Source organism: Epargyreus clarus, unplaced genomic scaffold, assembly GCF_041222505.1.
Source record: "Epargyreus clarus isolate Ecla_fem2 unplaced genomic scaffold, WU_Ecla_fem_2.2 ptg000021l, whole genome shotgun sequence".
Taxonomy (NCBI): Eukaryota; Metazoa; Arthropoda; class Insecta; order Lepidoptera; family Hesperiidae; genus Epargyreus; species Epargyreus clarus.
In genome coordinates this window covers 2,787,198-2,799,943 of record NW_027332228.1, presented here as the reverse complement: position 1 = coordinate 2,799,943, position 12,746 = coordinate 2,787,198, and positions in this window count along the sequence as shown.

Below are 12,746 nucleotides of genomic sequence, written 5' to 3'. Positions count from 1 at the left end.
CACACAAAGTATAACAGACATAAAAATCCTACCGTCAAAATGAAATCTTCCAAATGGAGTTTCAGAAGCACCTTTTGTATTCTGTCTACATGTCATTGCTATTTGTGTTGTAGACTTGCTTTGTTGATGTTATTAATTGATAATTTCGTAATCAATCCATGAATGTCGAAATCGCATAATCTCGGGCGATATTATTGAACTATGAAATAACTTTAAGTTTAACCACGGGAACACATTTTTAAGGTTGCAATTGATGAAAATACCAAATACCGTCATTTTAAATGTATTTTTTTGTCGTAAATAATGTATATGTTTACTTGACAATCTTTTACGAAATTAGAATGATTATAAAACTAAAATCCGACTGCTTTAAATCCTTTAGCCCTTTGAGGTGCGGGGCGTGCCAAGAATGAGACATACATAATTATATATATAAGCATTCGAAAAGCATTACTCCCCATAATCCGGTAGAAATATAAATTAGCTCCATTTAGTAGCTAACAACATCATGCACTGTCTTGTGACTTTATATTCCCCCTAATAAATTAATAATTGAATAAAATGTGTTGTACAAATAAAATGTGTCGAATTTAAAAACCTCTAATGAAGTAAGCCATTTTTTACCATTCCCTCCGTAATAATTTAATTGAGTGACACTTTGTCGGTTTGTATTTGCAACATAAACAAGGCGGGCGGCGTGTTTGCGTTATTAATTGATATTCCGTAATCAATGACGTTTTGTCGGACTCGCTTAACTGCGGTTGTCGGAGAATTTGGTTCCGTTTCGTTTTGTCGGAGATGTGACTGTTCTATAAAACGATTTTATTATTGTACAAATAAATAAGACGATGTTTAAATATGGTAAATTTAAAAACGTCTAATGAAGTAAGCCATTTTCACCATTCCCGTAATAATTTAATTGAGTGACACTTTGTCGGTTTGTATTTGCAACACAAACAAGGTGGGCGGCGTGTTTGCGTTATTAATTGATATTCCGTAATTTGTTTGTTTTTTTTTTTTGGTTTACGAATAAATGAAATTAAATTGTGTATGTGTGTTATGATAACATAAAAAACATCTTTTACTCAAGGCATGTGAAAGTAGAGATGATAGTTATAACTAAATTACAATTATAAGAATGTTTGTTTTTATGGCTACACTTTGAAACAGCGAGACAGATTTTGAGTAAACTTTCATTGATGATATAAGATAATGTCAGGTAATGTTATAAGCCTCGGGTAATTTCTCAATCTATCATCAACCCATTACTGTCCTACTGCTGGGCAAGGATCTCCTCTCAGAATGAGAAGTGTTAGGAGGTGAGAAGGGTTAGGTGTTAGGTGCCCACCACGCTGGCCAAGTGCGTATTGGTAGCCTTCACATACCTTTGAAAACTTTTAAGATTTTTTCAGGTATGTAGGTTTCCTTACGATGTTTTCCTTCACTGTTTGAGCAAGTAATAATTAATCTCTAATAGGCACATAACTTTGAAAAATCAGAGGCCTGGGATTTGAACCTGGGACCCCTCGATCAAGAGGCCGAGTTTCTTAAACACTAGGCTATTAACTAACTGAACTCTTATTATTTATATCTTGATATAAAATAAATTTATATATAGATTTATGTATAACAAGCCCATAAAACGCAGGTAATGCAATTAAAAATAAATTGCATAACTCGCTCCGTAGTGCTTCGTGCAAAATAATTTTCAATTTCAATTACTTCACATCACAATCACTTATTTACTTACGATGCATTGTTTTTGGGTTGTCGAGTGTTAAATTTAATTATTAATTTGCCACTTGATACGACAGTTATACTGGCAGAATGGACAATTAATATTAAAAATTCAACCAATATATAATTTAACAAATGGGAAAATTGTGGTTTCACTGCGAAAGTGAAGTATCTTTGATTATTTATTTGCAATTTTCAGATTGCTGTTTATGGTTTTGAAGTGGTGGTGCTATAGCCACGCATTTGTCATTAAACTAGCCTATAGTCATACATAATTTTGAGAAATTTAATGTTTTTGCTAAGGAACAAAAGGGTTTCCGAAAAAACACATCTATAAATCTGGCCATTTATGATTTTTTATATAAAGTCATAGAGAATGTCGACAAAAACAGGCCAGTAACAGCTCTATATATGGATATATCCAGCGCTTTTGACTTTGTCAGACACGACATTCTTTTGAATAAATTATTTAAGTATGGGATAAGAGGAAAGGTATTGGAGTTAATAAAATCATTTCTTTCGGATAGAACCCAAATCACCCAAATATCGAACATTTGTACAAAAACCAAGAGTGAATGTGTATTCTCGTCTTCTCCTCGCAATACTCACTATGGTGTACCACAAGGAAGTGTACTAGGCCCACTACTCTTTCTTATTTACATAAATGACTTGCCTAACAGCATTAACTATCCTATGTCATTATTTGCAGATGACAGTGCAGTTGTGTTTAGTTGCAAAGATAATAATAAATATGAATGTGAAATAAATAAAAGCCTGAGTAAAATCATTAATTGGCTAAAGTCTAATAATTTATTGATTAATTTGAAAAAAACACATTTTATGAATTTCTATCAGCGTAAATGTTCAATAAACCCACTCAACATTAATTTTAATGGCGAAAGTATTGAAGAAACTAAGGTCACAAAATTCTTGGGCATATACAGGGTGTTTTTTCAAAGGGTACCCAAATTGACACAGATGGTTCAGAAGCGGTTAAATAACCGATTTTTGAAATAAAATAATAAAAAAAATGTTAAGAAATATTGAACCATTTTATCCCCTAAATACAGAACTCATGGACATGATTTCAACAACGAAAACTATCATTCATAAGTTCTGCTATTTATTATCACACACTACTCTGAGCGCTCGCACACAAACATAAAAACTATGCAGGGAGATATCGGTAATATTCGGCTAGCGATCGCCTAGTTTCGTACAACCCCTTTCCCCCTCGTCCTCGCAGACAACTGTGATGCGCACCCGCCGCCCGCCGGCCGCCAGTGGCGCTAGTCGACCGTGACCGATTTTCGAATGTGTTTGCTATTTTTTATGAGTGAAAATGGCGGCACAAAATCAAATAAGTTATACGAACCGCGAGTATTATGAGATGGTACGGTGCTACATTTTAAATGGTAAAAGTTTACGTGGTGCGCAAAGACTTTATGAAAGTGACTCTTTACCGCGTTTACAAATACATGGAAATAACTTAAGAGTACCTAATACGACGACGATTTTAGCAGCTCCGTTAGACTCCGTTAGCTCCTTTAGACTTTTATTTATGGGGAGCAATTAAAAGACTTGTTTACGTTGAGGAAGCCCAGAGTTATGAGAACCTACGCAATAAAATAATTACAGATTTTAGTGAAGTGAAAAGTGTCCAGACACAAATAATGTTAAAAAACAATTTAAAAAAGCGTGCTCAGCTATTGAGAGAAATGGACTCCACTTTGAACAATTTTTGAAATACCAGTGATATGTAGACAATGTAAATACCAGTGTGTTTTATAAGGGACATTCAATAATTATGTAATTAGGTAAGTTAATTTGCTGTAAATAGTTGATTCCAATTTTTTAAATACGCCATAAAATTTATACATTCGTTTTAAAACAATAAAGTCGTAATGTGGGTAGTGTGTATTTGTTCATTATGACGGTCCTAAGGCCTTGTGTGCGTGTCAGTCTCAATGAAGAACCGCGCGTCGGCATACTTGTATTACGAGTTTGTGTGCGTTAGTGCTAGTGTCATTATCAATGACTGCGCGTACTATGCAACGGTTGTCCATAATGTACGCAGAATTTGGAATAACTTAGAATTAATGTAATTAAATAATTAAGAGGGATTTTAAAGTTTTGACATTTTGTACATAACATTATTGATGTCTAGAATATGGTAAAAAAATTTGGGTACCCTTTGAAAAAACACCCTGTATATTGACAATGATTTGAAATGGAAAAAACATTCAGAGTACATTTGCAAAAAGCTTAATCAGTTTTCATATGCACTGTATATTCTGTCTAAGACTGCAAACGAAAGAGTATCACTTACAGCGTATCATGGTTTTGTATGCTCTATACTACGTTACGGCATTATCTTTTGGGGGAACTCTACCATGCGAGAAGACATATTTAAAGCGCAAAAAAAATGCTTACGTGCAATTGGAAAAATACCTATCCGTGAATCATGTAAACCGTACTATAAAAAATTCAATTTGCTTACTTTTCCTGCTTTATATATATTTGAAGTGGTGAAGTTTGTTAAAAGTAATCCTTCTATTTTTAATGATTACATAAAAAGTGAAAGACATAAAAATCAACTATGCACAAAAAAATCAAAAACAGCTTTATTTAAAAAAAGTATATTTGGAATGTCAGTTAAAATTTATAATAAGGTGCCGCGTGACATAATGAACATAGATAATATTAATATTTTTAATAAAGAATTCAAAAAATATTTAGTAAGCAAATGTTATTACAATATTGAAGAATACTTATGTGACACTATCTAACAATAATCCAATTCTTTAGTAATTCCCTTTTTTTAATGTATGCCAAATTATGACAATTGTATTTGAGTTTATATTTATTATATTACTGTATTTGATTAGTATTAATTCGTATTGACATTTTATATTGTATTAAGTATTTTCGTGTAGAATGATTGATATTTAATTGTAATTATGATAACGAATGAATGATATTAATTGTATTAATGATTTAATTTTAATTTGCACGCCTTACAGGCAAAAAATAAGAGGAAATTGTACCTATTGACTTATTTAATACCAAATTGTACCTTATTTTTTTGCAAATAAAGATGATTATTATTATAGTCGTCGTCAACACTTCACTTCACTTCACTTCACTTCACTTCACTTCACTTCACTTCACTTCACTTCACTTCACTTCACTTCACTTCACTTCACTTCACTTCACTTCACTTCACTTCACTTCACTTCACTTCACTTAATTTCTAGGATTGGTTCGAGTTGGTTGGGGAAGGTGGATCTGTAGTCCTCAGATGTGGCATATTGTGATAATCCTTCGTAAATTAAGCTGTAAGAAGTTATTTTAAATTCACTTGATATTAAAAAAAAAACGAATATTGAGATGTAGAACATTTTAAAGTACACACCTTTCCCAAAAATACGTAACCGATGTTCCGTGAACGACCAAAGTTATTTCTCACTGCTAGTAGAACAAGTGTTTGTCCATCACACAAACATGTGTTCCGAACTGCGAAAGTACTTAAAAGCTTTAGTACAAAACCGTATTGTTAGTTCACGTTACTGCTTTAAGCTCGCCGCACATAACACTTATGGTATATTATATAAAAATAACCATATAAGCTTTAAAAGCTTTCGGCATTTGTTTACTCTGACTGGAATTACGTTTATTTGTGGATTATTTTTTAAAGTGCTAGAACCCTTTGTGGTTCGACTCCGGCGGCACCACCGCCACACCTATTTCTACCTCATAACAGCAGTGTTAAACGCTGCCGTGTTCTGGTTCGATGGGTGTGGTAAGGGAGACATACTTTTCCGAGGCGTTCAAGCTTAGTCCTCAGGCGCATCTGTGACCCACGTCTAGTAGGAATATGTTATCCTATCTGGGCATCTGTGGCCGACCTCAGGTAGGAATACCTAATCCAATCAATCTGGGGTTGATTACAGATGTCCATGTGCGGCAGTAGCCACTTACCATAAGGTGGACTGCATGGTCGTCTGCTACTCCTATATTATATTTAAAAAAAAACCCTTAAATAAGCCACTGCAATTCGAAAGGATGACGTCACACCAAATTCTACGCAAAAATATCTAATTAAAACCGCCTTATAACCCTCACTATCAAGGAATTCACATAGCATCCCACGCCTCACTTAACCATTTCAAAATTAAATTTTAAGGTCGCGCCGAGATGCATGCCGACTGTGTCCCGAACCCTTTATGAAGAAATGAATTAAAACAGTGGGTTTAGCGAACATGTCACGGTAATTAGACGAGGTTCAAAGGACTATTTTAATTGCGCAAAGCTTAGCTAGTGTTGGCAGTCAATAGACGAATGTCGATAGATTATCGATAACCGCCCAATAGCAAGAATATCTAATGTGAATTAAATAGTCGGTGATATTGATTTTATTGATACTGTCAATCACTCATCGATAGTTTCGATAGATTATCGATAGCCGCTCGATAGCAAGAATATCTAATGTGAATTAAATAGTCGGTGATATAGATTTTATTAATACTGTCAATACGATTCAACGTAAACGAGAATCAAATAATATCGACATTATCGCGTAAAGAAATTCTGAATAGAATTAAATATTCGATGCCATCAAAATGTTTCAGACAAATATAATCGATAGGATCTTATCGATAATTATATCCAATACTATTGAAACTATTCTAGAATCGGTAGCCTAAGTAAATTAATAATATTGATAATAATTGTATTCTAGAACTTCGATAACATCGTTACTATTGACAGTTTATAACTTAAGAGTTGCAAGTTCTTTAGTATTGATAGCACTATATGAAGACAATACTATGTTTTCTAAATTATTCTTAATCAATTGTAGCGGTAGTATCAATACTATCAATTATCGGCTTGTTATATGAAAGCTGTCGATAGGATTCTATCGACAGTGCCACATCACTACTTAAAGCCCGTAGCAATTCCATCTGTGAAATAATTCAAACAGTAAAGTCTATCTGGGCGCGTCAATGTGCCATTCAAAGGATATCAGCCCTGCAAAAGGGACGTGTATAATTACTTTAATTGGCTCGAGAAAAGAGAAATTGTTTCTACACTTCATCGTCGAAATAATGTTAATGTAACGAGCAGTTTTTAGTCTATTTTTGTGTAATAGAAGGTTTAGTTGGGTGTTTTGACGTTAGATTATCTTTTAAACAAATTAGTGATATATGGTTATTAGTTAGTATATAACTTAAAACGAGTTTGGTAATAAACTGCGGAAGGTAATGTGTTTCTAATGTATGTATGTATGTCTCGTTAACATGTGAGGTGTCGTTAGATTTTATGCTAAGTTATTATAATTTAAAAACTAACCACGCTAAAATCGCACAAGGATAATCGTTAATCCTGATTCCTGACGATCCTGATAAGGAGAATGGGATATTTTTTTTAAAATCGTGTATTGTCATCGGTTCTTGATATTTTTTCAAAATTTTAATTATTCGGACCATTGCAAATGGGTAAATATCGAATTTAATGATTTAGTAAGAATACATACATACATGTCAAGCTAATAAAAGCGTGATAAAAAGTAATTGTATTTTCTGTATATTTAGTACCTAATTGTTATAATTTAAGTAGTTCATAATTTAAAACGAGTTTTTACGTTTCGTATTTACACTCGCGTCGTGAAGGTGTTTTTTTTTGTTCTCGATAAATACCAAGTTATAGCTATGAAATTAGCTAACATATACTTTATACATGCGGTCACTATTTTTTTCAGTTGCTATTTGTCTATTTGCAGCTTGAAGTCCAGACGGTAAGGTATGCGGCCACGCAATCCTAAGGGGATATCAGTGGACTGTATGGTGTGTGACTGTAAGGTATGACCCAATCCTCGTCCCAGCAGATGAGTAGAAAAACCACCAACCTTGCCTTCCAAGTCCATCTGCGGACTCGAATCGTGTCAGCGGTGATGCGCACGGCGCTGTCACGGCCTGATCTTCCCGAGGAATAGTCTCTGCACTTCACAATGAACACACGGTAGCACGTGGAAAACAGGAGCGGGAGGGCACCTACAGAACGTCTGTACGCTCCCGCCGAGAGCAAGACTACTGGTCGCACGAAGCGACATTGACAAGTCCTGGTGGATATTTGCATCTACCCACCTACAGTTGACAAGGATTGAACACTATTAGTTAACCTGCGTAATAGTTTGCTACTTCTACACATACTCGTAGATTAGTAAAGATTACTCACTCCTAACAAGAAAATGTAACCAGTTTTGACAACTGAAATTGTCATTTTCGCGTTTGAAAAATATTTAAAAAAATGTAGTTTTTAGATTATTTACGAAGTAAATGATATTTCTCCGCACAATTTCTTCGATTTCGTGTCTTAACTGCGCATGTCGGCATTGTTCCGCGTAAATTACATGACAGCCATTAAATGGTTGACAGAATTATCAGCTGTTTCAGCCATTTAAATGCTTCCTTCAATTACAAGGCGGAGAGATATGTATACTTATCTATGCTTCTACACAATAAAAAAAACCCTTCATCATTTCTCAAAATTTTGCCAAAACTAACTTTGATACACAATATTAATAAAAAGGGTAGTACGGACAGTCCGGAGCAATTTTATATTCCGGTCGCGTACATTATAATGTTGGTGTGTCATGTAGATGCCCACGCCCGTCCTATGTACACACCGCTTTATATTGGATACCGCTTGTTGTGATACCCTGGGAAAATATTTATGGAAAAACATTGACCTTCGCTAGTGGGTAAAAATTCTGGAGATTTTCCCGGACACAAATAGTTCCGTGACAATTATTGGAATGTGATTGATGAATACGTAAGATCTTGTTGATGTTGGTATCAATATTGCCTTTTACTTTTTACGTAAAAGTCCAGACTAAGGTCGTAGAAATTAAATAAACCTACGCCTGAGATTTTTTTATATAGGAGTAGCAGACGAGCATACAGTCCACCTGATGGTAAGTGGCTACTGCCGCTCATGGACATCTGTAATCAATCCCAGATACGATTACATATTCCTACCCCAGGTTGGCTACAAATGCGCCGCTACCCAGGAGGACTAAGCTGGAACGCCTCGGAAATGTATATGCTCTTACCACACCCTTCAAACCCTGTTATGAGGCAGAAATAGGTATAGCGGTGGTGCCGCCGGAGTAAAAGCACAAAGGGTTTTACCACTTTCTAAAAATAAATCTACTTGCCTGAGGATTTTTTTTAAAAGTTCTGAAAGGTGTGTGAAGTCTACGAATATACTCTTGGCCGGCACGGTGGGTTATAGCCTAAGCCATTCTCACTTTGAGAGGAGAGCCTACCTCAAATAAGATTGTAGTTCTACCAAAGATCTTTCACCGATGCTTTGTTCCGGAAGAACTCATTGGAATGTCTCGTATAAAAATGTTCCCTCACTACACGCTTCAAACAAGAACACGGAATTAATACACAAAATTCATACTACTTTTCAAACCATTTGTTTGTTTGGTTGTCATGAATAGGCTCAAAAACTACTGGACCGATTTTAAAAATTCTTTCACCATTCAAAAGCTACATTATCCACGAATAACATAGGCTATATTTTATATGAAATAAATTTGATTAATAGATTTTGAAGCGGTACAAAGCTTTCCGCGTCAGCTAGTATAATATAAGCATAGATACGAAATTCTCGTCATATTCGCTTCACCTAAACCTAAGTACATATTGAGGTAAGTCCGTGTAGGAAGCGTCTGAGACCGACATTATACCGGAAACTTTGAGAAACTGTGTCATCATATCAATATGCACCTACGAACTACATGTTACCTACATAACTTAGTCGCCTATGCTTAGACGCTTCCACTAATGTTTCCAATACTTTAGTAGGTATCGAACCTGTACCCTTACCATGAGTTTTCAAAACATCCCACAATTTTACATTACGTTTACTCAATTCATTATTCTGTTCCGTTTGCGTCAGTAGACTGAGTAAACGTAACAATAAGTAAGTGCTCAAGTAACGATGAACTTTTTATCTACCTCACATGTTCGCAAAAAAACGAGAGACAAAACATAAAGCGCCATTTTGTCCATTTAGACATTTAATGTTACGTTACTGACACTATAGTTCTGACACAATCAGCTAGGGGCGCTGATTGGAATTTATATGGGCAAATACGTAAACAAATACCAAAACAGTTATATTTGTCAAAACGTAAAAACTCACGGTAAGGATACTGAACCCATTTCGAGTTAAATTAGTCACAAAAGGCATTATTTTAGGTTGATAGCGTCACTTAACGATTGACCGTCGTAGGGTCACCTTACCCTGATGATGCTCCGTTTTGGAGCGAAACACGTGTTGGTGGTGGTATGTATGGTGGTGTATATTTTTAAATTTTTGCATCTGCACGCATCCTTTGTGGGAGCGAGGGCGGCACATATTGCATGGTTTATACCATCATACATATTTATAGCAGATTGTAGCAAAGTACTTTTAATCTTAACTTAATTACAATAAACAATATTTGCGTTAATACAAAACACATCCTAAAGATTTATCCGACATAGAACCATAAAGGTATGGTATACCGCAACGTAAATTACCGTAATGCAGCACATAAATATACGTAAGAACGTAAAGGTTCCGATCGATGGGCTCGTTAAACTTCGATGGAACTAGGGATGTAAAGATGTATCGATTTTGATACTATCGAGCACAAAATATCGATATTTCTACGTAGAAAATATAGTTGATATGATATGACATTGAAATAATTGAAGTATTGATGTAGAAAAATTTAAATATTTTAAACACTGAAACGACTAACGCCCGTTATAAAAATCAATCCAGATTTTACCAAAGGTCGGCGTTTGACAGTGTCCACTACGTAACAATAGTTAAATTTGAAACTTTGGTAAGCAAAACATTGATAGATTGAGATACGACTCAATAATGACGGGCGTAATATGTCGAAATAGAAATGACCGAATTGATAATACGAGTATGAACATTTTCGGCAAATATAAATATCGCTATTTGTATCGATAATAACACCAACCTGCATCCCTAGATGGAGCATCACTATTATAGGGGTATTGGTTTATTGGCACCATCCATTCGAACGTTTCTAATTTTTTGAGATGTTTTATGATGATTGTTTTTTAATTTTATACGGGGTAGTAAGCAATCAGTGGTAAGAAGTGGGAATATCCACGCGTCTTGTGTAGATCTTACTGATGCGCGAAGTTAGACAATGTAGGGAACAGTCGGAAGCTGGATGAGTGACCAATAATAATACCAAGCTTTATGTGCCCTTTTTTACGAGGGGGAAACCCTTAAAAGATACCTCGTCATGGGAGTGACGCCGGGTTATGTGGGACTTTTACCGCACTAAAACCTCCCCGGTCGCCGTCCTCGGCGCTGCGTACAGGACTCCGGGATCTCCAAAGGAACGCAACCGGAGTCCTCTTAGCGTGAGCTTGTCGCTCGCCATACCGTCTGGTGTGTACAACGGTATGTGACCACACATACAGCCGTCCTTCCCGGGGTCACTGACGCAACCCCGGAAGCCCCCTTTTAGTCGCCTCTTACGACAGGCAGGAGATACCGTAGTCCTATTCTACTCCCGGAACTACAGGAACGAAGCTTTATGTGCCCTATCCTATGCCTATGCGATATCGTGCTTCAAAAATACGTCAACCGTAAATTGAACCTTGGAAACCATTACTTTTACGAAGGCACACATTGTAATTTTATTATATTGGAGTAGCAATAGATAGATCTTGCAGTCCACTTGATGGTAAGTAGCTAGTGCCGCCCATGTTATTTTTTTTTATAATATAGGAGTAGCAGACGAGCATGCAGTCCACCTGATGGTAAGTGGCTACTGTCGCCCATGGAAATCTGTAATCAACCCCAGATAGGATTAGATATACCTACCTGAGATCGGCCACAGATGCGCTGCTACCCCTGAGAACTAAGCTGGAATGCCTCGGAAAAGTATGTCTCCCTTACCACATCCATCAAAACAACACAGCAGCGTTTAGCACTGCTATTATCAGGCTGAAATAGGTGTGGCAGTGGTGGCACCCGAGTCGAACCACACAGGGCGGATTTCAATCGTTCCCTCCTTCAATCTTTAAGCATTTGTACATCTCAGCTGAACTACAAATGTACTTCAAAAAATATTAAATAATATACTGTATTTCAGTCTCCCCAGATACGAACGAGAACTTAATTCAAGATTCATGTAACTTCAAGCATTTAAGTTTTAGAAAATTCTGTCTCTTCGATAGCAGCTTTGTTCCGTTACTTAATGTATGCAAAGCTACGGCAAGAAGTTGGAATATTATAAAGAAGGAAAGAAGATCCCTTTGTTCTTCGATTCTGCTATTGTTCTATCTTAAATGAAGATAAAAGTGGAATAGTGGTCATTAGGGTTCTAAAGAAACCCATTGGAGTATGTAATGGCTAGTACACAATTGTATTGAAAGGTAGTATGAGTCTTCGTGATTTTGGACCAGCCAGATAGTTTGAAAAGATGGTAGAACCAGAATATTTTGACACGAGAATACCACCGCCACAGTTATGTCTTGCGTTTTGATAAAAGTAGGTGGATAACAGTTGACCGTTGATATGAGATGACTGTTTTTGTTTACAGGAGTGAGAACGCATCTGCTATCAACCTCAGGTGGAATACATTCTCTTCAAGGAGATAGTTACAAGTGTCCATATTCAACAGTTATCACAGCATTACCATCATCAGATGGACTGCATTCTCGCTTGTTGCTGTAATCGTATAAAAACTGTATGCTGATAGACTTGACAAACTGTACAAAGAACTCAAAATATTCAATTTTCTTCGCGAAGTGTACCTTAATTATCAGAGCTAATAGTAATTCAATTTCTAATAGACACGTCTATATCCTAGTGGTTAAATATCGGGCTCTCGATCGAAGGATCCTAAGTCCGATTCTCAGCCACGACTTGGATTTTTCAAAGCTATGTAAAGTCGA